Genomic DNA, 27,403 nt, shown 5'->3' with positions numbered 1-27,403 from the left:
GTGAGACTAGGGACTTTTTTTTTTTTAAGTGGCGGAGGAATACAGTGCGGAAGGATACCTACCTTCCGTCATTGGATTCCTGCAGCCCGTAGAGAACGGCAGCAACAGCTGATGCTGCAGTTCTCTACCCAAGATCGTCGTGGGACACACTCGTGGACTGCTTCGGATCGTGGGTGAGTATTTTTGTGGTTTGTTATGTTAATATTTATTCCGTAAAAGACAATGGCTTCGGGGAACAATGTGACAAGTATTGGTAAGTATGTTACTCTATGTTATATGTACTGTATGTCTATGTATGTATTGTATGAATGTATTGTATGTAGTATGTATGTAGTATATATGTGGTATGTATGTAGCATGTAGTATGTATGTAGTATGTATGTAGCATGCATGTAGCATGCAGTATGTATGTAGCATGCATGTAGTATATATGTAGTATGTATGTAGCATGTAGTATGTATGTAGTATGTATGTGGTATGTATGTAGCATGTAGTATGTATGTAGCATGCATGTAGTATGTATGTAGTATGTATGTAGTATATATGTAGTATGTATGTAGCATGTAGTATGTATGTAGCATGCATGTAGTATATATGTAGTATGTATGTAGTATGTATGTAGCATGCATGTAGTATGTATGTAGTATGTATGTAGCATGTAGTATGTATGTAGCATGCATGTAGTATATATGTAGTATGTATGTAGCATGTAGTATGTATGTAGCATGCATGTAGTATGTATGTAGTATGTATGTAGTATGTAGTATGTATGTAGCATGCATGTAGTATATATGTAGTATGTATGTAGCATGTAGTATGTATGTAGCATGCATGTAGTATATATGTAGTATGTATGTAGCATGTAGTATGTATGTAGCATGCATGTAGTATGTATGTAGTATGTATGTAGTATGTATGTAGCATGTATGTAGTATGTATGTAGTATGTATGTGGTATGTATGTAGCATGTAGTATGTATGTAGCATGCATGTAGTATATATGTAGTATGTATGTAGCATGTAGTATGTATGTAGCATGCATGTAGTATATATGTAGTATGTATGTAGCATGTAGTATGTATGTAGCATGCATGTAGTATGTATGTAGTATGTATGTAGTATGTATGTGGTATGTATGTAGCATGCAGTATGTATGTAGCATGCATGTAGTATATATGTAGTATATATGTAGCATGTAGTATGTATGTAGTATGTATGTGGTATGTATGTAGCATGTAGTATGTACAGTATGTAGCATGCATGTAGTATGTATGTAGTATGTATGTAGTATATATGTAGTATGTATGTAGCATGTAGTATGCATGTAGTATGTATGTAGCATATATGTAGTATGTATGTAGCATGCAGTATGTATGTAGTATATATGTAGTATGTATGTAGCATGTAGTATATATGTAGTATGCATGTTGCATGCATGTAGTATATATGTAGTATGTATGTAGCATGTAGTATATATGTAGTATGTATGTTGCATGTAGTATATATGTAGTATGTATGTTGCATGTAGTATATATGTAGTATGAATGTAGCATGTATGTAGTATGCATGTTGTATGTATGTAGCATGTATGTAGCATGTAATTTTTTTTTTTTTTTACATTCAACACATTAGCCGGATGATGGGACTACTACTGTCCCATCATTGGCTAATGTGTCAATCACTGTCATGGTAGCAGGCATCGCCCGATGGGACTTGTAGTCCCATCGGACGATGCCTGCACAGCCCCCCGAAGCCTGCACAGCCCCCCGGCAGGCCGGCACAGCCCCCCGGAGCCTGCACAGCCCCCCGGCAGGCCGGCACAGCCCCCCGGCAGGCCGGCACAGCCCACCGGAGCCTGCACAGACCCCCGGCAGGCCGGCACAGACCACCGGAGCCTGCACAGACCCCCTGGCAGGCCGGCACAGCCCCCCGAAAGGCCCGTACAGACCCCAGAGAGGCTGTACAAGGGAAAAACAGGATTTTTCTTATTCCGATACCGGAAGTCCCATAGACTTGAATGGGACTTCCGGTATCGGAATCGGCGATACCGATACTTTTTTTAAGATCGGCCGATCCATTCCGATCCGATACTTTGAAGTATCGGACGGTATCGCTCAACTCTACCCAGCACCAAGAAAGGTGGAAAGATGCAGCACCAAGCAAGGTGAAAAGACCAGCACCAAGCCAGGTGTCAAGACCTAGCACCAAGCATGGTGGCAAGATGCATAGAATCATAGAATCGTAGAGTTGGAAGGGACCTCCTGGGCCATCTGGTCCAACCCCCTGCTCAAAGCAGGATTCGCTAAATCATCCCAGTCAGATGTCTGTCCAGCCTCTGTTTGAAGACTTCCATTGAAGGAGAACTCACCACTTCTCGTGGCAGCTTGTTCCACTCATTGATCACTCTAACTGTCAAAAAGTTTTTTCTAATATCTAATCTGTGTCTCCTCCCATTCAGTTTCATCCCATTGCTTCTAGTCTTTCCTTGTGCAAATGAGAATAAAGTTGATCCTTCTACAATGTGACAGCCCTTTAGATATTTGTAGACAGCTATTAAGTCTCCTCTCAGTCTTCTCTTTTGCAAACTAAACATTCCCAAATCCTGCAACCTTTCCTCATAAGACAGGGTTTGCAGACCGGTCACCATTCTGGTCGCTCTTTTCTGAACTTGCTCCAGTTTGTTGATGTCTTTTTTAAAATGTGGTGCCCAAAACTGGACCCAATATTCCAGATGAGGTCTGACCAAAGAGGAGTAGAGGGAAATAATGACTTCACGTGATCTAGACTGTATGCTTCTGTTAATACATCCTAGAATTGCATTTGCCTTTTTTGCTGCTGCAACACACTGTTGACTCATATTCAGTCTGTGATCTATTAGTATACCCAAGTCTTTTTCACATGTGCTGTCACTTAGCCCTATTCCTCCCATTCTGTATATGCTTTTTTCATTTTTATTGCCCAGATGTAGTACTTTGCATTTCTCCTTGTTAAAAACCATTCTGTTAGTTGCTGCCCACTTCTCCAGTTTATTTAAATCTTTTTGAATTCTCTCTCTCTCTTCTCTAGTATTAGCTATCCCTCCTAGGTTTGTGTCATCAGCAAATTTAATCAGTTTACCCTGAATTCCTTCATCTAAATCGTTGATAAAGATGTTGAACAATACAGGGCCCAGGACAGAGCCCTGTGGTACCCCACTTGAGACATTCTTCCAACTGGATGTGCAGCCATTTACGACCACTCTTTGGGTCCGATCACTAAGCCAGTTATGAATCCACCTAACAGTTGCCTTGTCCATTCCATACGTAGTCATTTTTTCAATAAGGATTGTATGAGAGACTTTGTCAAATACTTTGCTGAAGTCAAGATATACTATATCTACAGCATTTCCTTGATCCACCCAATAAGTGATACCGTCATAGAAGGAAATTAAGTTAGTCTGACATGACTTATTAGTTACAAACCCATGCTGACTCTGTTTAATCACTTCATTCTTATCCAGGTATTGACATACATGTTGTTTAATAATTTGTTCAAAGATCTTTCCTGGTATAGAAGTCAGACTCACCGGCCTATAGTTGCCTGGGTCCACCTTCTTCCCCTTTTTGAAGATAGGAACAACATTTGCTCTTCTCCAGTCTTCTGGCACTTCTCCTGTTCTCCAAGAATTTTCAAAGATTATGGAGAGGGGTTCAAAAATTTCTTCTGCTATCTCCTTCAGTACTCTGGGGTGTAATTCATCTGGACCTGGAGACTTGAATTCATTTAGGTTAGCTAAGTGTTTCCTCACTATCTTTCTGTTTATAGATATCCTGGATTCTTCTATTCCCTTAATAGGACAGTGAAGAACAGTTGATGTTACATTTCCTTTCTGAGAGAAAACAGATGCAAAATAGGAATTTAAAAGTTCAGCCTTCTCAACATCCTGTCTTACCATTTCATCATTTTCATCCTGTAAAAATCCTATAGCATCTTTGACTTTTCTTTTACTTTTGACATATCCCCAAAATCCTTTATTATTGCTTTTGACATCTCTTGCAAGCCTCAATTCATTTTCAGCTTTAGTAATCTGATTTGTGCCCTGCAGGTTCTGCAGACAGCATTATATTCTTCTTTAGATATGCCTCCCTCTTTCCATTTTATAAACATTTTTTTCTTTCTTTTTAGCATGTGCTTAAGTTCTGTGTTCATCCATCCTGGTTTCCTTAAATGCTTCCTATTCTTCCCTCTTTTCGGAATTGTTAACAACTGTGCTTTGAGAATTTCATTTTTCAAGATTTTCCATCCTTCCTGGACATTTTTGTCTTTAAGGATATCCAGCCATTGGATCCCTCCAATTCTCTTTCTGAATCCCTTAAAATCTGCCTTTCTGAAATCTAACCTTGACGTCTGAGTCTTCACAGGTCTTCCGCCTCTAGTTATCCAAAATTCTAAAATAGCATGGTCGCTACCTCCTAGGGTCCCAGCCACTTTTACCTCCTCAACCATTTCCTCCCTGTTTATAAGGATTAGATCCAAGGTAGCAGTTCCCCTTGTTTTCTCCCCTACCTTTTGGAAGATAAAGTTGTCAGCAAGAGAGGATAAGAATTTCCTTGACCTGTTAGTTTTGCCTGAGAGAGATTCCCAACAAATGTCTGGATAGTTGAAATCTCCCATGACAACTATGTCATATTTTTTGGAGAACTTGGCCATTTGATGCATAAAGAGTTCATCCATATCTTCAGCTTGCACAGGCGGCCTGTAGTAAATGCCTACAATGGTGTCCTTTCCATTGTTCTGTCCTTGTATTCTTACCCAAACAGTTTCCACAGAACTCCCAGTCTCTGAAGCTTCAATCTCTGTGCAGATATACGCGTTTCTAACATACAATGCGACACCCCCTCCTCGTTTATCAAGTCTGTTTCTTGCAAATAAGTTGCATCCTTCTAGTCTTGTATTCCAATCATGGGTATTTCTTTTCCTGCGTTAGTAGTTCCAATTCTCCTTGTTTGTTGCCCATGCTTTGTGCATTAGTATAGAAACATTTTAGTTTGTGATTGGTTTCTCTTTCTCCAATATTTTTATTAATTAGATACTTTTGTCTTTGTTCTTCCTTTCCACTTCTAGTAGCAGAGTTCTCAATAGCATTTGTCAGGTGTATGGCTTTTTCTGGTCTTTTGCTTCCCTTCCCATGTTGTTCTAGTTTAAAGCTCTCCTTATAAGTGTAGCAAGGCGACTTCCAAATACATGCTTTCCAGTCTTCGTAAGGTGCACCCCATCTCTAGCAAGTAGTCCATCGTATAAGTAATTCACTCCGTGATCCAGAAATCCAAATCTTTGCTGACGGCACCATCGACGTAGCCAGTTGTTCACCTGCAGAATCTTATTCCACCTCCTTGTTCCATGGCCATCCACTGGGAGGATGGAAGAGAAGACCACCTGCGCTCCCAGTTCCTTCACTTTCTTGCCTAAGTCTTCAAAGTCTCTGCAGATGGTTTCCAGGTCGTTTCTTGCTGTGTCATTTGTCCCCACATGTAGTAGCAGGAATGGGTAGTCATCTGTAGGTCTGAAGAGTCCTGATATCCTGTCAGACACATCTTTAATTTTTGCACCTGGAAGACAGCACATTTCTCTTGAAGTTATATCCGGTCTGCAGATAGCGGCCTCTGTTCCTCTCAACAGGGAATCCCCCATGACCACCACTCTCCGTTTCTTCTTCACAACATTTTTCTTTCTCCATCCAGGAGGACTCTGAAGGCGTACAAGGTTGCTGTTTGTTGGCAAAGTCTTATCCTGATGTATTTCTTCATCGTTTTCCTGCGTGAGAGCCTGGTACTGGTTTCTGAGCAGTATGGGTGCTGACTGCCTCCTGATCCTCCTGCTTCTCTGGGTCACATGTCTCCATTCCTCTGTTTCTTCATTTGCACTTCGAATTTCTTCTCTTTCTGTAACATGAAGAGATAATTCTGCTCTGTCCAAGAACTCTTCACCTTCCTTAATGATCTTCAACGTAGCTAACCTCTCTTCGAGATTTTGCAACTTTTCCTCCAACAGGGACACAAGCTTGCGTTTGTGGCATGTGAAGTTTGACTTTTCCACTGGTAAGTCTATGAACATATAGCAAGAAATGCAGCTCACCAGATGGCTCCTGGCCTCTTCCATCTTGAGATTTCTTAAAAACGATGAAAGAGAAGCCAAAATTCGCTTCCCCTGGTTTTCCGATTTCCTCTTTTCAGCTGCAACGGCCAAAAACCAGTGATCGTTGAGCTCGCAGAGACTCTTCACTTATCCCAGAAGGCACTGGGAATATGCAAATGATCTCCTCAAGACTCTTCCCCTGGTTTTCCGATTTCCTCTTTTCAGCTGCAACGGCCAAAACCCAGTGATTGTTGAGCTCGCAGAGACTCTTCACTTATCCCAGAAGGCACTGGGAATATGCAAATGATCTCCTCAAAACTCTTCCCCTGGTTTTCCAATTTCCTCTTTTCAGCTGTAATGGCCAAAACCCAGTGATCGTTGAGCTCGCAGAGACTCTTCACTTATCCCAGAAGGCACTGGGAATATGCAAATGATCTCCTCAAGACTCTTCCCCTGGTTTTGCAGTACCAAGCAAGGTGAAAAGACCAGCACAAACAGTTTCAAGACCTAGCACCATGCAAGGTGGCAAGACCCAGTGACAAATAAATGCAGGTATCTGCACTCTGCATATCATTTCTGCAACATTACATTACTGTTTGGATTGTTTTTCAGGATGCAGTTTATTGGCTAATGTTATTTGTTCATTGCCTGACTGTGAATGCAGTCACTATATACTTCTGCCTAAATGTACCTAGGTGTAAATCAGAAGTGTACTTAGACTGAAACAAAACGAGAACAGTAAAATAAGGAGTCTTGAAGGGTTTTAGTTTAGAGATAATACAAAATTAAAGACAGCTTGTAAAGTAGAGAGCAAATAGTGATATAACCTAATGTCAACTGAGGAAATCATCTTCAAAGGCTTCAGTCTTACCTCATTCTCATATTATGATAGGCCCACTTATTTTTTGGATATTGAGGTAGACCTATGTGCCTAGCCTGGTGCCACTAGAGATCACTATGTCTACATCCATCTTTTATACAGCAGCACATACAATTATTAGATTTGATGGCAGGGGAGAAAGAATAATGCAAGAAGTAAAGAATAAAGAGCGACTGTACAAAGGCTTAATCATCCTAAACTACGAAGCAGACATTGCAGGATGAACAGAGTAGACATGTTCTAGTAGTGTAAAATATCAGTTTTCTCAATTTCAATTATTCTTATGGTTTGCCTGTTTTATGTTCATTTATTTCTCTCCGCTAGTATGGGGAATCATATGTGGTCAGCATGTGCACAACTCAGACAAATGTAAGTAAATGTCTAATGCACAATGGACAGGCGGTCAGTGTGGAACAATTGCAGCAGTAGTCTTCTCTGTTTTTGCAGACATGACAGTGATTATTTTAATAGCGCTAATTGGTACATAGCTTGTGAAAGCATGTATCGGGATGCAGTGACGGACAGAAGGCAGAACAAGAGTTAACAGGTTTATTACAGGGAATACTCCAAGCAGGGAGATAATGGGTTAAGCAGGGAGTATGGGGAGTGAGATAAGGAAGGGAACAACTGTTCATGAAACAAGTAAACTTAACAGTCTGCTGGCTTCCTGGCTGTAGAGGCTTGAAATCTCACGATGGCGCCCACTGGAGTGACGCGAGAAGTCTCTTGCATGGTCCTGAAGAAATTGAAGATCTGGTTCCCGATGAAGGAGGCATATCCAAGCTGTCCTAAATGAGGTCCTGTGTTCACGGCTCATTGTGCGGAAAGCAGCACAGTCTGAAACACTACCGAAGCGTGACTTGGTTTGGTGGTGGAGGCGGGGGAGGAATTATCCGGTTCCGTGTGAGTCACCAGGTCAGTTTTAGGCGGCACGCTCGCACCAATCACCGGGACGGTACGAGTTGGCTTCTCAGTCACAAAAGCGAGCGGGCCGCAGAAGCTTGCTGCTCACAGTCAGTGTGCTATCACGTTGCTCTAAGGTGGAAGCACAAACCTTCCCCTGCTGCGCGCTCTGTCTTCCAGCCAAGACCAACGCTTGTCCATGCACAGCCCCTTTTATCACTGACAAGCCCCCTGCTGTCGAGTTCAGAGGGCCGTCCGGGTCAGAAAGCTTTCTCCCCGGCAACAATTGTGACAGCCCTGACAGTTCCGGGACCGGCGCAAGAGAGGTGCCCCCGGTCCGGTCCATCTTCCTACACTTGCATGGACGTTAACATGGATACAGTCACCTAAGCTATATGTGATCATGACTGGAGCATGAATTAGTACATTGTCTGAACGTGGCCTTAGGCAGGCTGAAGGCTAATGGCTGGATACTCCATTGCACATGAAATAGGCTCTTATGGATTAGAGATGGTGCGAATGGATCAACTCTATTATTTATCTTTACAGTCCATCAAAATCCACTGTCGGACTCAGGGCCCCTCTGCAAGAACAGTATGTGGCTCCTTTACATTCCAAAAACTCATTATAACACAAAATTCCACCTGTTTTGGAGGTAGAAATGGCCTCCCTAGATTTTGGGTTTTTGTGCGACTGCATCGATTGCACCAATGATATGTCTGTCCCTGTCAAAGTCTAGATATTAGAAATTATGCAAATCGATCTGCATGACCATCAGTTATCTGTGGCTGCTGAACGGGAGCCCTGAGATGCACTTCCTACCTCTTGCATACACAGCTGCTATTTTGATTAGCCACCCTAGTGCCATGTCACATCTGTCACACTGCAATGATGACATTACACCAGGCCAACTAATCAAAAGAAGAGCCACAGATGCCGTCGGGTAGTGGGTGGCTCTCAGGGCTCCAGTTCAATGGTCACAGATACTGACATGGCCACTGTACCGGGTCCTGCAAACCAATTCGCACCACCTCTAATAGAGATATTATCGTTGTGTAACAACAGACAAGACATAAGTTATAAGTTACTCATTATAGTTGCCACTTGTCCAATAATTTCTAGTCAAGTATATTAATACTTGGAGGAGCACATCAATGTTCACAATTCCTTAAAATGAGGTGCAAGAATGTGATCCAATTAGTTTCTTAATAAATTATTGTATTAATACATCTTTTTAGGGGTTGTGGTTATATTTTGCTCATACAGAGCATCAAATTCCCTGCTGATAAAATTCTGGCTTCCTGTACACTTCACTACATGGGGCACAGGGGCTAAGAAGGTATTACGCTATTAACTGTTTATGGACCGTTCATTGTTAAAATGGTTCAATCAACGTCTAAAATGCATAACACGGCAAAGTGCTTGCAAAAACAATTTATCTCCTAAAAAATCAATTTGGTTCTCAAGAATAGAAGAATTTTTCAATTTACAGTGTACTGCTCATAGCCTAGGATACTGACCACCTTCTTCAGTTTGTCAGAGGTGGCCAGTTTCCCTATGCAAGGATCAGTTTACTTACAAGTTCTTTGCTATATAGCTTTCAAGCTTTGCTCTGACGCTACCTTCAGTGCCCATGCCTCCTCTGAAAGCTGCTCCAATTGCAGCATCTGAGATCATACAGTTTGGACCAGAGACTCAACATGCTGTTTGGTCAAACTGTCAACCATCAGGAGTGGACTGCAAACAGGAAGCTGAGGGTCAGGGGAGGAGTGCGCTCCTGAAAACACAAAGTGCATACCTATTAAAGGGAATCTCTCACTAAGTTTTTGCAATCTAATCAGAAAGCAGCATAATCAAGGGACAGAGACTCTGATTCCAGCAATATCTCAGTTACTAGAGTGATTGCTGTAGTTTTTATAAAAGCATAGTTTTATCAGCAGGACATTAACACTAGAGGTCTTGTAAACCTGCTGCCATGTAGTTCTCCATATTCATGAGCTCTGTGTAACCCCACCCCCAACACTGATTGGCAGCTTTCTGACTATGCACAGTGTACACAGAAAGCTGCCAATCAGTGGTGTGTGGGGGGGGGGTTATATACAGATCTCAGAATTCAGACAACTGCTAGATCTGCAGCAGATTGAAAAGCAATTTTATGAAAAACTGCAGCAGGCAGCCCAGTAAGTGACACATCACTGGAATCAGATGCCCCTACATTATGCTGCTGTCAGATGGGGTAGCAATATCTCGAGACAGATACCTTTTAACAACTTCAACATTTCGGAGAAAAGCCAGACCAAAGAAAAATATCTGTTGTTATGGAAACACAGTTGCTCTTATTATACGCTGTAGTACACATTCCTGTTACTTGGGTCATGACAGCGTTCTACATTCAAAGTATGAGGTTAATATGTTCAATTCCCTGACTCACATCAGATGCCATATCCTGCAGGTGAGCGTTTATACATTACAGGAGAGAGCAATAATTGCCATTTTATACTTGTGATGTAAAGTCTCCTGATTAACCTGCACGTTCATGTATAAGCCGAGACTTGTACGGGACGCATATCATCGCTACCACCCATGTGATGACTTTCCGATCCACAGATACCTCATGCCTAGGCTTGTCTTTTATACAGCACCACATGACTTTGCTAATTTAGACCACGTGCACACGTTGAGAATTTGGTGAGTTTTTTACCTCCGTATCTGTAAGCCAACACCAGGAGTGGGTGATAAATCCAGAAGTGGTGACGGGTTTCTATTCTACTTTTCCCCTGATTGTTCCACGCCTGGTTTTAGCTTACAGATACTGAGGTGAAATACTCCCCAAATACTGAACGTGTGATGGTGGCCTTACTCAAACATTTCCAGGAGGAATGAAGACCGGTGGGCATCAGGCCCACAGACCTCCATCTGGACTGCCTGTTGTAAGAATTTGCATTGTGATAATCCCAATTACTTCAATAGTTTGGGCTACAAAAAATATTAATTTGTGTAATATTTGATCATTAGTTTACATTTCACTCCTCCAGGTTCTTAGCTCGTACTCTGCCGCATGCTGGGCTGTAATAATTTAAGAATAATAGTCAATAGTCCTTAATATAATGGTGCAGTCTGCTGCCAGTCACACTGGCCTGTCGTATCACCGGCAGACGCAGACAAAAACGGGCCCTTGTGGAAGAACACTATATGGGCCCTTTGAAGTCCAATTTCTCATCATAATACCCAATTGCACCTGCTTTGGAGGTAGAAATGGGCCCCCTTACCTACTGGGCCCCTGTGCGACCTGTGCACCAATGATACGTCCGCCCCTGTGTTGTATGAAAGGTGAAGTCATAGAAATGATCATCTCATTGGCTCGAATTCTGTGCATCACACAGGCAGCACCAACTAAAAGTTACAATGTTGTATTATACTGTATATATTACAAAAATAACATTTGGGGGGTTCTACACTCATAAAAAAATACCGTATACACCAAAGTTCATAGACTGAAGAGTGGCGAATGTGATGCCTTCTTTTAAGGGAAAGTGTGATCAAAAAATAAAGTCGATTAAATAACGCTTGTATTATTTTTCTTATGAATTTATTTTTAAGCAAGTTTTCTTCCCATTTTTTTTACTGGACTATTCAGATAAATATCTTTAAATAATTACATTAGAGCAGTCATTATAGGCTATTGTTTTCTATATTCTGCAGCTCTGCTTTGCTGTAGAGATTGGTACTTAAATGAACAGAGTCTTCTCATCATTAGAGGATGGGTAACTTTCTTGTACTGTTGGCCCAGATAAGGCAGGATAGTAAAACTGTATACTATATACCCAATTAAAGGGAATGTCATCTTTCAGAAAATATTGGTCTTCATTTTAAGTTTAGCATTAAAGCACAAACCGCGCAATGCTCACCATACCTGGGTCAACTGGAGAATCACTGCTGCTGCTCCCAAAGTCCCAATGTCTCTGTCGACAGCATGGTAGTCAATCAGTGAGCTCAGAGGCTCTGATAGGGCAGTTCTGACAACATTGGCAGAATTGCTGAACTCACTGATTATCTGCCACTGTCGACGTTACTCCAGCACCACAGCCAATGCCAGCCACTGGGAGCTGCAGCTGAGACTCACCAGTGGACCCAGGGACAGTGAGTTTAGGACAATTTTTTTTTTTTAATAAAAATTGAGATTAATATTTCATGAAAGTGGACAATTCTTTTAAAGTTCTCGCACTCCCTGGTTTCTGGATGTGTCCTACTACATTACCTCCTGGAGACTGTAACATACTATGACATTTCAATTTAGTTCTGTTCATTTCAGCTGCTTTAAAGGGAACTTGTCTTCAGGTTTCCCCCTTATAAGCGGCTCCTTCTGTGTTGGTCATCCTATAAAAATGTTTCTAAATGTGTGTTGATTTCAGCCTTGATGTCAGAAATACCTTATAACCTGCACATTTGACTTCTTCTGCACCGTATGCAAAAGTCACCAAGTGGTCTGATAAGTTTGCGCAGACCATTCTCTGTGCCTGTTGTCAGGCCCAAAATTCAGTCCTTTTGCCTCTGAAAGATATGAATTATTTTCTCTGCTGCATCCTCACCAACCTGTTTCCCAATATCATTGTTGAGCTGAACAACCCCTGAGGAAGCAGTGTGAAACGTGCAATGGGGTGGAGGGCCACTAGACTTGGCCCACAGAAACCATTCCCAGCAACTTATTCAACAAGTTACTGCATTAGTTCCTAGAACTATTATGTTTCTATATATGACGTCTATATGTTAGCCTTTAATACCAGAATATTTTGGGGAGTAGAGTACTTATATTTGCTCCATTCTTACTGCATAAGCCCCATTTAATTTATATTAACTATGTCCCTTCTTTATGTGACACCTGTGCTTTTAACTATATGTATATGTAGTAATTTCCATATATTCAAGAGATATTATTTTAAGGATTTCTTAAGTCCATTCCTTATGTTCTGGGCATTATGTACTGTATAACTATTGACCTGGACTTTTGCTTTCAGTTAATTTTTTTGCCTGATAAAGGCAGTGTGAAGTACATATGCTTGGGGATTCGGCTCATCGCCAAGACAGATTGGTATGGATGACATACATGATGTCATCTTCATCAATCAGTGGCAAAGGGGCTGGATATTGAGGCTAATAGAAGGTGCTATCCTTGAACAACCTGGTGGCAACCTTTTAGATGGGGGAACTTTGTGACAGGTTCCCTTTGAAGGTGTAATATCTATATAAACACGTAGAAATAGCATATCGCCAATATGACTGCCCTCAGGGAAGTTTTTAACAATGAAACATGATAAGATACAACAAAAACTCTCACTGTCGCCCTGATCCACTCCCGCCTAGACTACTGTAATGCTCTATTAATTGGCCTCCCTCTCACTCGACTCTCCCCTCTCCAGTCTATCCTTAATGCAGCAGCCAGGGTTGTCCATCTGGCTAATCGTTTCTCAGACGCGTCCGCTCTTCGCCAGTCGTTACACTGGCTGCCAATTCATTACAGGGTACAATTCAAAGTACTTGTTCTCACCCACAAAGCTCTCCACAGTGCGGCACCCCCTTACATCTCCTCCCTCATTTCTGTCTATCGGCCTAACCGACCGCTGCGCTCTGCAAATGACTTTCGACTAACCTCTGCCCTAATCCGTACCTCCCACTCCCGACTCCAAGACTTCTCCCGTGCTGCGCCAATCCTCTGGAATGCTCTACCCCAAAATATTAGGACCATCCACAATTTGCATAGTTTTAGGCGCTCGCTCAAAACACATTTGTTCAGAGCGGCCTATCACATTCAGTAATCAAAGTCATGTTTGTGTGTGTGTAGCCCATTCACTATCTCCATCTAACCCCCACCCCCTGAAGATGGCTGGACCGTCATTGTAAATACATCATTGTAAATACAAACCTGTGCTTTGTATCCCCCCCACCTCATTGTAGATTGTAAGCTCCATGAGCCGGGTCGTCTTATTTCGCTTTAATTATTGTATTGTTAACGTTGTTACTTATGACTGTTGTGTTTGAAACTGTTCAACTGTAAAGCGCTGCGGAATATGTTGGCGCTATATAAATAAAGATTATTATTATTATTATTATTATAAGATACAGCATTTAAAGAGGATTTTTCAATTAGCGAAATTGTTTTATTGAAACTGAGTATCCCCTCCAATTACTGCTGCTCTACTGATTCAAGAACAGTTTTTTCTTTTATTCTGTTCCCATTCGTTCCAAAGTTATGGCTCCCAGTAATATAAATGCAAATCTTTCCTTCAACTAAAATGGCATATCCTACAGAATTAATATGTGCGTTTGCTTTTTCTCCTCAATGATGCTGGCCAATCAAAACACAGATTCGTCATAGAGGTAGAGGAGAAAAAGCAAACATCCACAGCGGAGGTCACATATAAACCATAGTTTAAGGTGTACCCCTTCTTACTATTGGCATAACGGAGCTCAGGAAAGCAGCAATGCTGGAGACCTGAAGTGCCAAACTAGTGTGCTCTTGTGCTCTGGCACTTCAAAGCTGCTGCTTTCCATTGCTTTTCTCTTGTGCAGCAACACTCTAATAGCAGGAAGGGATGTAGTGATTGCAGAGTTGTCAGTGTATTCACATGAGACAAATCTTATCCCAGGAGAACACATTGAACCAGGATGCCACTGTTATGTTCTCCGTGGGAATTCGTATTTTCCCTGGTATCACCCATTTGTGTTTTGATTGGCCAGTGTCATAGAGGTGAAAGACCAAATGCTCACAGACAAATACTGAGGTATTTACCCAGTTAGTTACTTTATTACCAAGTAGCACAACTTTTTAATGGAGGGACACAGAAAACAAGAAAAACTGTTTAAGGCTATGTTCACACGTTGTGTTTTTGCAGAGTTTTTTTGCTGCTTTTCTTGCAAATTTTAAGCTGCGTTTTACAGTACTGTCAATGTCTATGAAATTTCTGAAATTTCATGCAGACACACTGGTTTTATTTTCCTGACCTGACTGATTTGGAAAACAGCTGCGTTTTTTAAAACTGCAGCAGGTCACTTCTTTCAGCATTTTTTCTGTGTATTTGAAGCGTTTTTTCATCAACAGGAAACAATGGGTAAGTGCAAAAACGCAGCAAAAAACACAGGTATTTTGGTGCAAAAACCTTAAGGAAGTTGCATCATGATTTTTTTTGGGGGGCACTAAACTTTATCAGCATGCACAAGAGACAACAAAAACAGCCAAAAATGCAGCAAAATTGCAGCAAATACGAGGTAAAACATGCTTTTTTTGTAGCAGTTTTGAGCAGGTTTTTGCATGCAGAAAAATGGAGCAAAAACACAACTTGTGAACATAGTCTTACAATCAGAATCAGTGGAGCAATGTCAAATGGAGAAGGCACTCAGCTTAACCCCTTAAGGACTGAGCCACTTTGTACCTAAATGACCGAGACACATTTTTTAAAATTTTGACATGTGTCAATTTATGAGGTAATAACTCTGGAACATTCAACATATCCCAGTGATTCCAAGATTGTTTTTTCGTGATATGTGCACTTCATTTTAGTGGTAAATTTTGGTCGACATGATTTGTGTTTATTTATGAAATATCGAAAACCTGACAAAAGATTTGAAAATTTCGCAATTTTCAAACTTTGAATTTTTATTCCCCTAAAATCAGATAGTTATACCTCAAAATAGTTAATAAATAATATTTACCGTACCATATGTCTACATCTACTTTACTTCAGCACAATCATTGAAACATAATTTTTTTGTTAGGAAGTTAGAAGAGTTAAAAGTTTATTAGCAATTATCCATTTTTCCAACAAAATTTACAAAACCTATTTTTTTAGGGATCACAGCACATTTGCAGTGACTTTGAGGGGCTATATGACAAAAAATATATCAAAGTGATGCCATTTTAAAGCTTGTACCCTTTAAGGTACTCAAAACCACATTCAAAACGTTTACTAACCATTTTGATGCATCTCCGGAATTAAAACAATGTGAAAGGAAAAAAAAACATTTTAAGTTTTCCCACAAAAATGTTACTTTAGCCCCAAATTTTTTATTTTTCAATGGTAACAGGAGAAAATTGACCAAGCAATTTGTTGTGCAAGCTCTCCTGAGTACATCAATATCCAAAATATGGTGGAAAACTACTGTTTGCGCGAATGGCAGGGCTTGGAAGGGAAGGAGCACTATTTGACTTTTGGAGCGCAAAATTGTCTGGAATAGATAGCGTATGTCACGTGGCGTTTGCAGAGATCCTGATGTGCCTAAGCAATGGAACCCCCCCACAAGTAACTCCATTTTGGAAACTACACCCCTCAAAGAATTTATCAAGAGATGTGGAAAACACCTTGACCTCACAGGTGCTTCACATAATTTTATACAGTAACATTGAGCCATGAATATGGAAAAACACTGTAAATTTTTCCCATAAAAATGTGGCGTAAGCTGCAAATTTTTCACTATCACAAAGGTAACAGGAGAGAATGGACAATAAAACTTATTGTGCAATTTCTCCTGAGTACACCGAAACCACATATGTGGAGAAAAACTGTTTGGGCTCGGAAGGGAAGGAGCACCATTTCACTTTTGGAGTGCAAAATTGTCTGAAATAGATAGTGGATGCCATGAGGTGTTTGCAGAACCCCTGATGTACCTAAACAAAGAAAACCCCCCACAAGTGACCCAATTTTGGAAACTACACCGCTCAAGGAATGGTGTGGTGAGCACCTTGAACCCACAGGTTCATCACAGAATTTTAACACATAGGACCCTGAAAATTTTTTAGCCTCAAATTTTTCATTTTCACAAGGGTAATCAGGAGAAAACGGACCCCAAAATTTGTGCAATTTCTCCTGCGTACAGGGATATCCCATATGTGTGCAGAAACTCTTGTTTGAGCACAGCAGGGCTTGGATGGGAAGGAGCAGTATTTGATTTTTGGAATGTAAAATTGTCAGGAATAGATTGTGTCACATTTAGAGAATCGCCAAGGTTCCAGAACAGCAGAAATCCCCACAAGTGACAACATTTTCAAAACTACACCTAGGATGTAGTGACCATTTTAATCTCACAGGTATCTCACAGAATTGTGAAACATTTTGCTGTGAAAATGAAGTTACATTTTGTCCACTAAAATGTTGTTTTAGCCTCAAGTTTTTAATGTTCCAAAGGGAGAATAGACGAAAATGGACCACAAAATTTGGTATGCAATGGTTCCTGGGTTTGGAAATGTCCCATATATGGCCAAGACTGCAGACTTGCCTGGAATGGCTTTAGGGTGCACTGCTACATCACTTTAGCAGAGTGTCAGGTGTCAGGAAGTACACCCCATAAGTTATTATTATTATTGTTATTATTATAAGTGACCCCATTTTACAAACTACAACCCTTAAGGAAATCATCTAGGGGTGCAGTGAGCTTATTGATTCCACAGGTGTTTCACAAAATTTTATACCATGGAGAAGAAGAAAAAATTACATTTTTTCCATTATAGAACCTTCCTCAATTGACCCCAATTTGGAAATTACACCTCCCTGGGAATTTGGATCGCAGATTTCTCCAGATTTCTTTTGGTAGAAGCCAAGTCTCTTTTCCAGAGCCTTTGTGCTACCAGTAATGTGGACACCCCCTCTGTTTCTGTTAACAGATGACAAACCTGAGTGAGGATTTGCTTTTTGTGGGTTGAGCAGAAGCTTTTATTGGTGGCATTTTGGAGTACGCAACATTTTGGATCACATTTATCTTGTGCTCTATGCTGAGCACTTACATTGGGTTTTCCATCTAAATCTACAAAATACATGATTCGGATGAAACCACCTAGGGAATAATTCAGTAATGACTCAGCAGAGTTACATTGGACTATCTGTGGCTTCTATTCGGCAGTATCCGGTTTTAAGAGGTGCACAAAAGTGAGAACTGCGCTTTTATGCACGCCCAAAAAGACAGCCAGATCATAGGCCAGGCAGAGTCCACTGTGTCTCCATCTGCCTCATTATAGGGAATGTTCTGCCATAGGTTCCATTTGAATCACTTATTTCAGAGATTTACCCAGAAACCCCGGTGTAAGCACTCAGCGTAGAGCGTAGGATAAATGTGAGCCAAGCCTTACTGCGATCTTTGTGAGACAGAATGAACAAATCAATAGTAGCTGAATAATTGGTTTTATCTTTTACACCATTCGAGCAGTAAAAGTGGTGAGACTACTTTATTTTTCAGGGTTGGTGCGATTACAGTGATACCAGATTTATATTGGTTTTTATGTTTTGGCTGCTGTCACATACTAAAACCTCTTTTTTTAAAAAAAAACAAGTTTTTGAGAGCTATAATTTTTCTATATTTCTGCTGAAAGAGTCATGTGAGGGCTTGTTTCTTTCTTGACCAGTTAATGTTTTTATTGGTACCATTTATTGGTACCCTTTTCGGTCACATAACATATTTTGATCGCTTTTTATTCCAATTTTAGGGAGGCAGAATGAGCAAAATCCACCAATTCAGAGACTGCTCTTTTTTATGATGTTCACCATGTGGTAAAAGTGGTAAGGCAGCTTTATTCTTCAGGTCAGTATGATTACAGCAATGCCACATTTATATAAGTTTTTTCAATGTTTTTTTGGATCTACACAATAAAAACAATTTTATAGAATAAATGTTCTTTTTCCTTTGCTGTATTCTGAGAGCTATAACTGTTTAATTTTTCAACTGTTTTATTTTTCCACTGATCTAGTGGAGCTGCATGGCAGCTTGTTTTTTGCGGGACAAGATGACATTTTTAGCGATATCAATTTTATTTACATTGGCCTTTTTTATTGTGTTTTATTCTACTTTTTGTTCAATGGTATGATGAAAAAGCATAGTTTTTTGCCTTTTTTTAACGGCGTTCACTGTAAGGGTTAACTAGTATGACAGTTTTATAGATTGGGTTGTTCCGAAGCGGTGATACCAAATATGTGTACTTTTATTTTATTTTTTTTCTTTTTACATAAATATGTGTATTTATTGGTGCAATCATTTGTGTTCTTTGTTTTGTGTTTTTTTCCCATTTTCTTTAAATATTTTTTACAATCATCTTAGTAACTTTTTTACTTAGTCCCTCTGTGGTACATTAACTTTTATTACTCTGATCCCTGGTCTCATGCATTGCAATACAGATATACTGCAATGCATGAGGCCTATAAATGAATAAATATTACATATTACCGGACATTACATATATTACATTACATATATTACATACATATTACAATATAAATAAATATTACATAGCCAGATAGCCTGATAGACCCTGCCTATGGCTGGGTCTCACAAACCACCATACCTAGCGGGATTTGGATGTTTCGCCCCCAGCAGTTCACCCCCTGCAGTTCGCCCCAGGTACATTTTGCCCCCGCACATTTCGTCCCCAGCATTTGGCCCCCAGGATGTTTCGCCCCCGCACATTTCGCCCCCAGCAGTTCACCCATTTTGCCCCCAGCAGTTTGCCCCCGGATGTTTCACCCCCAGCAGTTCACCCCCGGATGTTTGTACCCTGGTGGTTCATCAGCAGTTCACCCATTTTGCCCCAGGAGGTCGCCCCCGGATGTTTCGCCCCCAGCAGTTGGCCCCCGGATGTTTGTACCCTTGTGGTTCATCAGCAGTTCACCCATTTCGCCCCCAGCAGTTCGCCCCCGGATGTTTGTACCCTTGTGGTTCATCAGCAGTTCACCCACTGAACTGCTGGGGGTGAAATGGGCGAACTGCTGGGGGCGAAATGTGTGGGTGTGAAATATGCAGGGGCGAAACATCCTGGGGGCCAAATGCTGGGGACGAAATGTGCAGGGGCGAAATGTACCTAGGGGCGAGCTGCTGGGGGCGAACTGCTGGGGGCGAAACTTCCTATAACCGTACCAAGCATACTAGATCATTTTTTGACCTCCAGGTGCCATGACAAACATCGACTCCCCATGATTTAGATATGGGGTTGTCAATTGGGGTGAGAGAAGGAGCTCACTCCATCTCACAACCTTGCAAATGCCGCAATCTCTATCGATCATGAAATCTGGAGGGTTAATCAGCGAGTGGTGGTGCGGGCACCAGCCCTGGTTGTTATTGCAGGAGCTCAGCTGTCATCTGTACCAAGCTCCCAGTGGTGATCATGCGGAGAAGTGCTGATATTCCATGCTGTGATTGGTCAGTCAGATTGACTGACCGATTACAGAGAACAGAGAGATGGGACCGATGAAATGAGTCTCTGCATCTCTGACCTTTCACAAATTTTAGCATTATAAACTGAATATTCCTGCACATAGTAGCAGGAATGTAGATGAAAATGGTTTGCATTTTTTTCTACACTTTGTTGTGTAGATACACGACATGTAATTCTTGCGCCAATTTTCTTATAATTCAACCGAGCACTTAATTTCTTTTAGCTCTATGGGTGAGTGCATTAAACCTTTTATGACTCTGTTCAAGCTTAAAATGGCAGCATGATAGGGATGAAAAAGTTGTTGCCCACAGTTCTTACCAAAATGGAATGTCCATAAAAAAAGACAGAGCTGTGCTAGCATGGTCACTTCAGGCTTCATCAGTCTCACATGACTGCGCTGTTAATGCCTCCCTAACTGCACTAACAGTAATCCTTACCTATAATAGGTCCACTGTCTTCAACTGCACTCCTCATTCTGATGTTGCTGGCCATCTCCTCTCCATACGATTTAATAACAGGAAGGTCCGGGAGGGAGGCAATGTCAGCGTGATCGCTCAAGACTTCATGTGCCTCATGTGATCTTGTGCAATCATGACTCCCTTCCCAATTTACCTGTTATTTAAGCGCCTGGGAGAGGAGGCATACTGCAGCATCAGAATAGGGAGCTTTGCGGGAGACGTTGAGGACAGTAGACCAACTATGCATATTACTCTTAGTGCCGTTAGGGAGGAGTTGCTAGTGTGGTCAGACAGATGAAGTCTCACATGACCATGTTGCCACAATCCCGACCTTCTCTACGAGCATCCCATTTTCCAAATAACTTTATTAAATTTTAAGAATAACAGTAGTATTTTTACATTGGCGTTCAAATGTAGAGGTTACAATAAGGGAAGGGAAGGAACTGCGGGTGTCTACTTTTTCATCCCTATGACGCTGCATTATTATGATTGGACAGCATGATATTAGGTTTAAAGTGCCCGCCTACAGAGTAGAACATAATGAACCACCCAGTTGAACATTAGGAAAATTGGCACCAGAAATTGCGGTGCCCTGCTTTTCCACAATGAAGTGTAGAAAAAAAATGTCATCTACATTCCTTCTACTATGTGCAGCTATGTAGCTTATAATGCTAAAATTGTGGAAGCTCCTCTTTAAACACATTCTTCAACATACAAATATAATTATTGTACCTAAAACTAAATAAATGAGAAATACCCTTTACGGTTAGTTGGTAACACTGTGGGAAAAGCTTCTCTGGTATAACAGGTAAATGGCCATAATACAAATTTATTGTCCTCCCTGGATATAAGACCAACCACACATGGCTTAGCAACAGGGAATGATCTTGATCTTCATTTTTGCTGCGTATAAATAATATGTGCCCCCAAACAACAGCTAAATAGCCATAATACAGATTTATTATAGACAACCAAGTATAGCTTGGCAGAAGATGCTTCTACTAGCAATAAACAATATACAGAAATTTAAAGTCACCATGATACAAGGTGATATAGAATTGTAGAATGTAAGCCCATAAGGACAAGGTCCTCTTCCCTCTGTACCGATCCACTTTTGTTAGTCTACTGTAAGTGATATCTGAATTTTTATGTAACCCCTTCTCATGTACAGCACCATGGAATCAATGGTGCTATATAAATAATAATAACGAGATAACTGCATAGCGCTATAATCTACAGATACATGGGATAACGCATATTTTCAACATTAGCTGATTACTAGACATAAACATATACAGTATATACTGATCACTACCTCTCATCAAGATAAGCAATAAATATTCACATGCTGTACAAGAAAAGGTGTTCAGTAAATACAATGTCACGTAGAGGCACCATGTGGTAGCACATAAAGAGCCTACATCTGCATAATAGAGAACAAAAGGGACTGTGACTGTCACAGGAAAGGCTCTGTGCACATGGCTGTGCTTATTGTCATATTAGCATAAGATTTGAGAATAAGTGCATTATTGTTGCACCCGCCAGTAGTGGGTAATGTAATCACATTGGCAGTTCAGTGCTTCCTGCACTCGAGTTTCACCTTTTGTATTGAAGAACTGAAATAAAATAACTGTTTGATGATGTTCTAATTTTGTGAGAAGACCCTGTAAATCAGCTGTCATATGCCTGAAAAGGTGCAGGCTCCGCACCGGAGCCTGCATCAAACGGGGAATCCGACATGTGCGTACTATTATGGCACATGTCGGAAAGGGGTTAAATGATGATCACAAGCCTGAGTTTACGAACACCATGTCTTAGGACTGTTATTTTGATAATTTTGTTAGCATATTTCTGCCATTTTTTGCAGAGCTGCTAAAAAATGGCAGAAAAAGATGCAATGTGAACATATTTTTAGGTTGTGATGAGATTTGTAGCACTTTATTGTTGAGAATTTTTATAATGAATGATGAGTTCTGGCAGGGACAGATGAATATATCTCTGATAATATATATTACAAAGTTGCTTATTTTCATGTGTACTATTAATTTAAGAAATAGAAATGAAAACGACGGTTACTCTTTAAGGTTTCCCAAGTTTTTCAATTATCTTGGTCCTACCCCACCATTTAAATTTTCTAAGAATATTTGTCATTCTATATGAGATGTTTTGTACTATTGTGTGTAGATCCTTCCAATTAGGTGCCAGAGTTACTTATTAACAGCCTAATATTATATAAAGGATTTGGGTCAAGTTTGGAAGGTATTCCCTATCAATAACATAGGGGATTACTTCCTGATCGCTGGAGGGTCCAACTGCTGGGTCCCCCACCACCAATCCCAAGAATAAGGCTCTGAAAAGTTTCTTCTTCTGAATGGAGCAGAGGTTGAGCATGTTCACCTCATGGAGCAGAGGTCGAGGTCACCTCATTCTCAATAAGAGTGTGGAAGACAGCTAACAGCAGCTTTCCATTATCTACGGTGGTCCCACAGAGAATGAATAGAGTGGAGGTGCGTATATTTGATGGGTAATCCATTTAGACAGGGCTCCTCAGAGTACCTTTCTCAGGATCATAGGGGTTCTAGCAATTGGACCCTCACTGATCAGGAAGTTATTCCCTATTCTATTATTATTATTATTTATTGTTATAGCACCATTTATTCCATGGCGCTTTACATGTAAGGAGGGGTATACATAAAAACAAGTACAATAATGTTAAACAATACAAGTCATAACTGGTACAGGAGGAGAGAGGACCCTGTCCGCAAAGGCTCACAATCTACAAGGGATGGGTGAAAATACAGTAGGCGAGGGTAGAGCTGGTCATGCATCGGTTTGGTCGATCGGTGGTTACTGCAAGTTATAGGCTTGTCGGAAGAGGTAGGTCTTCAGGCTCTTTTTGAAGGTTTCGATGGTAGGTGAGAGTCTGATATGTCGTGGTAGAGAGTTCCAGAGTAGGGGTGATGCGCGAGAGAAATCTTGTATTCGATTGTGGGAAGATGAGATAAGAGGGGAGTAGAGAAGGAGATCTTGTGAGGATCGGAGGTTGCGTGCAGGAAAGTACCGGGAGACGAGGTCACAGATGTATGGAGGAGACAGGTTGTGGATGGCTTTGTATGTCATGGTTAGGGTTTTGTACTGGAGTCTCTGGGCAATGGGGAGCCAGTGAAGGGATTGACAGAGGGGAGAAGCTGGGGAATAGCGGGGGGACAGGTGGATTAGTCAGGCAGCAGAGTTTAGAGTTATCCCTATTCTATAGGGATAACTTTCAAGCTTGGTACAAACCATTTAACCCATTTGCAAGTGAACACACTGATGGTCTTCAAACTTGGCACAAAACCTTTAAGGTTGTTATATTCCAAGTATGCATGAATATTTACAAGATAACTAATGCTTCCCTTCAGATCAGATGGGGTCCGCATGCAAATTTCTAGGATTTCTTAGGGAAATTATATAGCTCTGTGTCTAAATAAATAACCTGGCAAAGGCTGAATTGCTTGAATGTTCCCCCACTAGTGGCCAGCATCCGGAATAATGTCCCACCACCCTTTCCTTTGTTAGCTTACTTGTAAATCTACTAAACCCTATAAGTTATATAATTATTCGATAGAATCAGGCGAAGAAGCTCATACCAGTCAAAGAGAAACCCATCTGTAGACAATACTGTTTGGGTTTTTTGTCCCTCATCAGTACAGAGCAGGTTACTAGTTGGCTGAGTTAGATGTCTGAAACGCAGCTCAGGTGGAAATACTGGTTCTCATTGTTTCAGAATGTTTGCCTCTCACGACTTAGCACTGATACGGGGCAAAAAACCCAAACAGTTGGACTGTTACAAACTACTTTTCACATTTGTTTCCCATGGAGTGTTGCTTTGAAAATAAATGTCCATACCAACCTGGGTATCTTCTGTGAAAGTATTCCTCCTGAGCCAATGATAATATAATAGCAATAATGATATAATGACAAAAGAACAAATGCAATAATAATATGATACCAAAATATTTCTATTTATTCCATATACACATAGAACCCTTTTCTCATGTAAAGTGCCATGGAATAAATGGCGCTATAATAGTAAATATTATTAATAACCTGTGTCCGAGATAACGAACCCAACTGCCTCTTCCTCACTCCCTGGGAGACACAGAGAGTTGGATATCACAAACTCTCAATCCAAAACCAAATCTACATTTTATGTCTCCCTTCAAGTCTCAAAAGTGAATCGCTGCCCCCTTGTTTGGCTTCAGTTTTAGTTTCCTACTTAAAACAAGATGGATCAAACACAATCTACAAAAATCTCGATCGACCTCCGGCTTCAAACTAAATGACTGTCTGGGGTCACGTCTATTACTGCTACAGTCATGGGGTCGATCTCACTCCATGGATAGTCACCAGGGATGATACCAAGCCATTATGTGGCCCCATAAACCTATAATGTTACATTGGTCTGGAATAATAGGGGTTGCTCATAGTCCTTCAATAATCCGATGAGAGGCTCAGGAACAAAACTTTCAAGTATCTGAACCATGTATGAACAGCTTAGGAACACCTGAACCTACAGTCAGGTGGAATCACACGCTCCACAGATTCCTACGGTGGGTTAATAACAGCATCCATTAACTGCGATGTTAAATAAGGCTGTCTTGTTGTTAATATCACTTCATCTGTAGCCATATCTCCCCTGTGATCGCTGGGAACTGTCTGTTCCCACATCTCCTGCGAATCCCTTTGTATTGGGAGAAGGATTGCACTAAGTGTTTCGCTTTGTATTTAATTTAAAAAAGGACGTATTGTCTGATGGAGAAAAGTCTGTGGTCCTTGGTATTATGCACAATGATGCAGACATTGCTTTACAGCATATTAGCATTGCCTTATCCTCTACTGGGCTATCTATGACATTTACAGAAGGAATATGTATATTATATATATATACAGACAGAGTGTTATGCATACATAGGATCCATACATAATGATGATATACTGTTGTGTATATATACAGTATATTAGCATATACAATAAGAAGACCTTATAGAAAAGTACCAGTCTCCTTCACCAATCTATCACTGTAAGCATTCTCCATAGTATTACTCCAATATTAATATAAGAGTATATTTATTATATTCATTTATATGGCACCACCATAACCTCAGTACTGTACAGAGATTACCATCCCTCACATACAACATAGAGTATATGTGTACAGATATGGCACAGCAAGATTAGCACATATGTCTGTGTGTGTGTATAAAATCTACAAAATATCACACACACATGCTTATACATAAATAGTATTTAACGCCTTATAGTCAAATAACTGGTGCCTGGATACATGAAGAGTTACGATCCATGTAGGACCAATGTAATGATGGCAGCGCTCACTCTATGGCCATGTATCTCACCTATCTGTGTGGTGACACATGGCGCTCACATATGGGCACTGTGTGTTGGTAGCATGTCTTATACCACAGTAATTTACAGGAATAATATGTTATAGCTTCATTGTCTTAGCATCCAATTCTAGGTACATTTCCAATGGACTTATGACATAGAGTAATAAATGAAGATTGGTAAGCAGTTCACTGCTGTGCCCAATGCCAGGACATGACACCTTATGGATCTACCATCTTGAAGACTATATAGCTTTACAATTAGCAGACAAATCATACCCCCTTTAATGCCCAGAATAATGCCAACACCTTAGGCTCATGCAACGTGTTTCTCAGCATCAGTCCTTCTACATTTAGTCCCATACACCCAGATCTAAGCAGAATATTCTCCTTCCACTCTGCAATCCTCATGCACATACGACAAACTGAGCCAGGGGTCCCCAGCCCTCACTTGCATACAAAGCATCAAGTGATGCCTCATGCATCTAGCACACACATAGATACAAAGCATCAAGTGATGCCTCATGCATCTAGCACACACATAGGTAACCCAAAACTCGGCAGAGCCCATACCCTGAGTGCTTGGTAGAAGTCAGCAGCAGAGGTACCAGTGTGGCAGCCTATCCCAGGGTGGCAGAGGATGCTCCATGCTCCATCTCCCCTCCACAGACCTGTCTGTACCTTCTTACCCGGCCATGCACTGCGCTCTGCCTGCTGAGTGTGGGGGCTGCATTGTTTTCAGCCGGCTGGATTACACCTATTACATTTCCGCCATCTGCTGGCTAATATTTGGTATTGCAGGCTCTCTATCAAGCTGCTCTAGGAGAGACCTTAAATATTTAACCCCGTCCTGACCATAGAATTGTCTATTTTGTAATTTTGCCCAAACTGTTTTTTTTTTTTTTTTTTTTAACAAATTACAAATTTTGGTTTAAGAAGATATAAGATATGGATGGAACACTACACATTTTAATAGAACGAGAGGGTCGAGGGTCTGAGAAATATTTTTAATGGACAGATGTTAATCTATATAGCATTGTGATTGTATCGTCATTTTGGTGATTTTTTTTGCAATCGTTTGTAGCAAAAATCGATGTCATATCTAATGCTCAGCAGGATAAAAAGAAGTCATCATAATATCTGACCGCCAGGATATGGAAAATCAATATATTCCATATGTATTCTTTATTTTGCATGTATGAAATGGAGATATATAAATCAGTCCTGTTTTAATCATACATTTGAAGTATGACCCTGAATATAGGCAGTAGATGAAGGCAGCTGTGTACCTTTACAGTATAGCTGCCATTGACTCCCACTGTGCAAATAGCATTGCACTGGGTATTGCTCTTTTTCAGGTATCCAATAATATTGGCGAGCTAAGGTGATCAATATAATGTATACTATCATTTACAAATATATTAAAAATGTCACTTCTTCGGCATCCATTTGGATAGGTAGTCGTGTACATTGCGAGA

At 40.7% G+C, this 27,403-nt stretch overlaps 1 protein-coding gene across 1 annotated transcript in view; it reads right to left on the bottom strand.

The window, feature by feature from the left end:
- The window catches only part of MGAT5B (alpha-1,6-mannosylglycoprotein 6-beta-N-acetylglucosaminyltransferase B), a 252,906-nt gene extending 226,253 nt beyond the window's left edge, over positions 1 to 26,653 (bottom strand). The window contains exon 1 of the mRNA XM_073563170.1: positions 26,499 to 26,653. The gene's annotated coding sequence lies outside the window, so the exon portion shown is untranslated. The remainder of the gene's footprint in view (positions 1 to 26,498) is intronic.
- Between the last annotated feature and the right edge of the window lie 750 nt (positions 26,654 to 27,403).

This window comes from Dendrobates tinctorius, unplaced genomic scaffold (genome assembly GCF_039654945.1).
Source record: "Dendrobates tinctorius isolate UK_male_01 unplaced genomic scaffold, ASM3965494v1 ptg000383l, whole genome shotgun sequence".
Lineage (NCBI taxonomy): Eukaryota > Metazoa > Chordata > Amphibia > Anura > Dendrobatidae > Dendrobates > Dendrobates tinctorius.
Note: the sequence above shows the minus strand (reverse complement) of the source record. Positions and strands in the feature narration are given on the sequence as shown.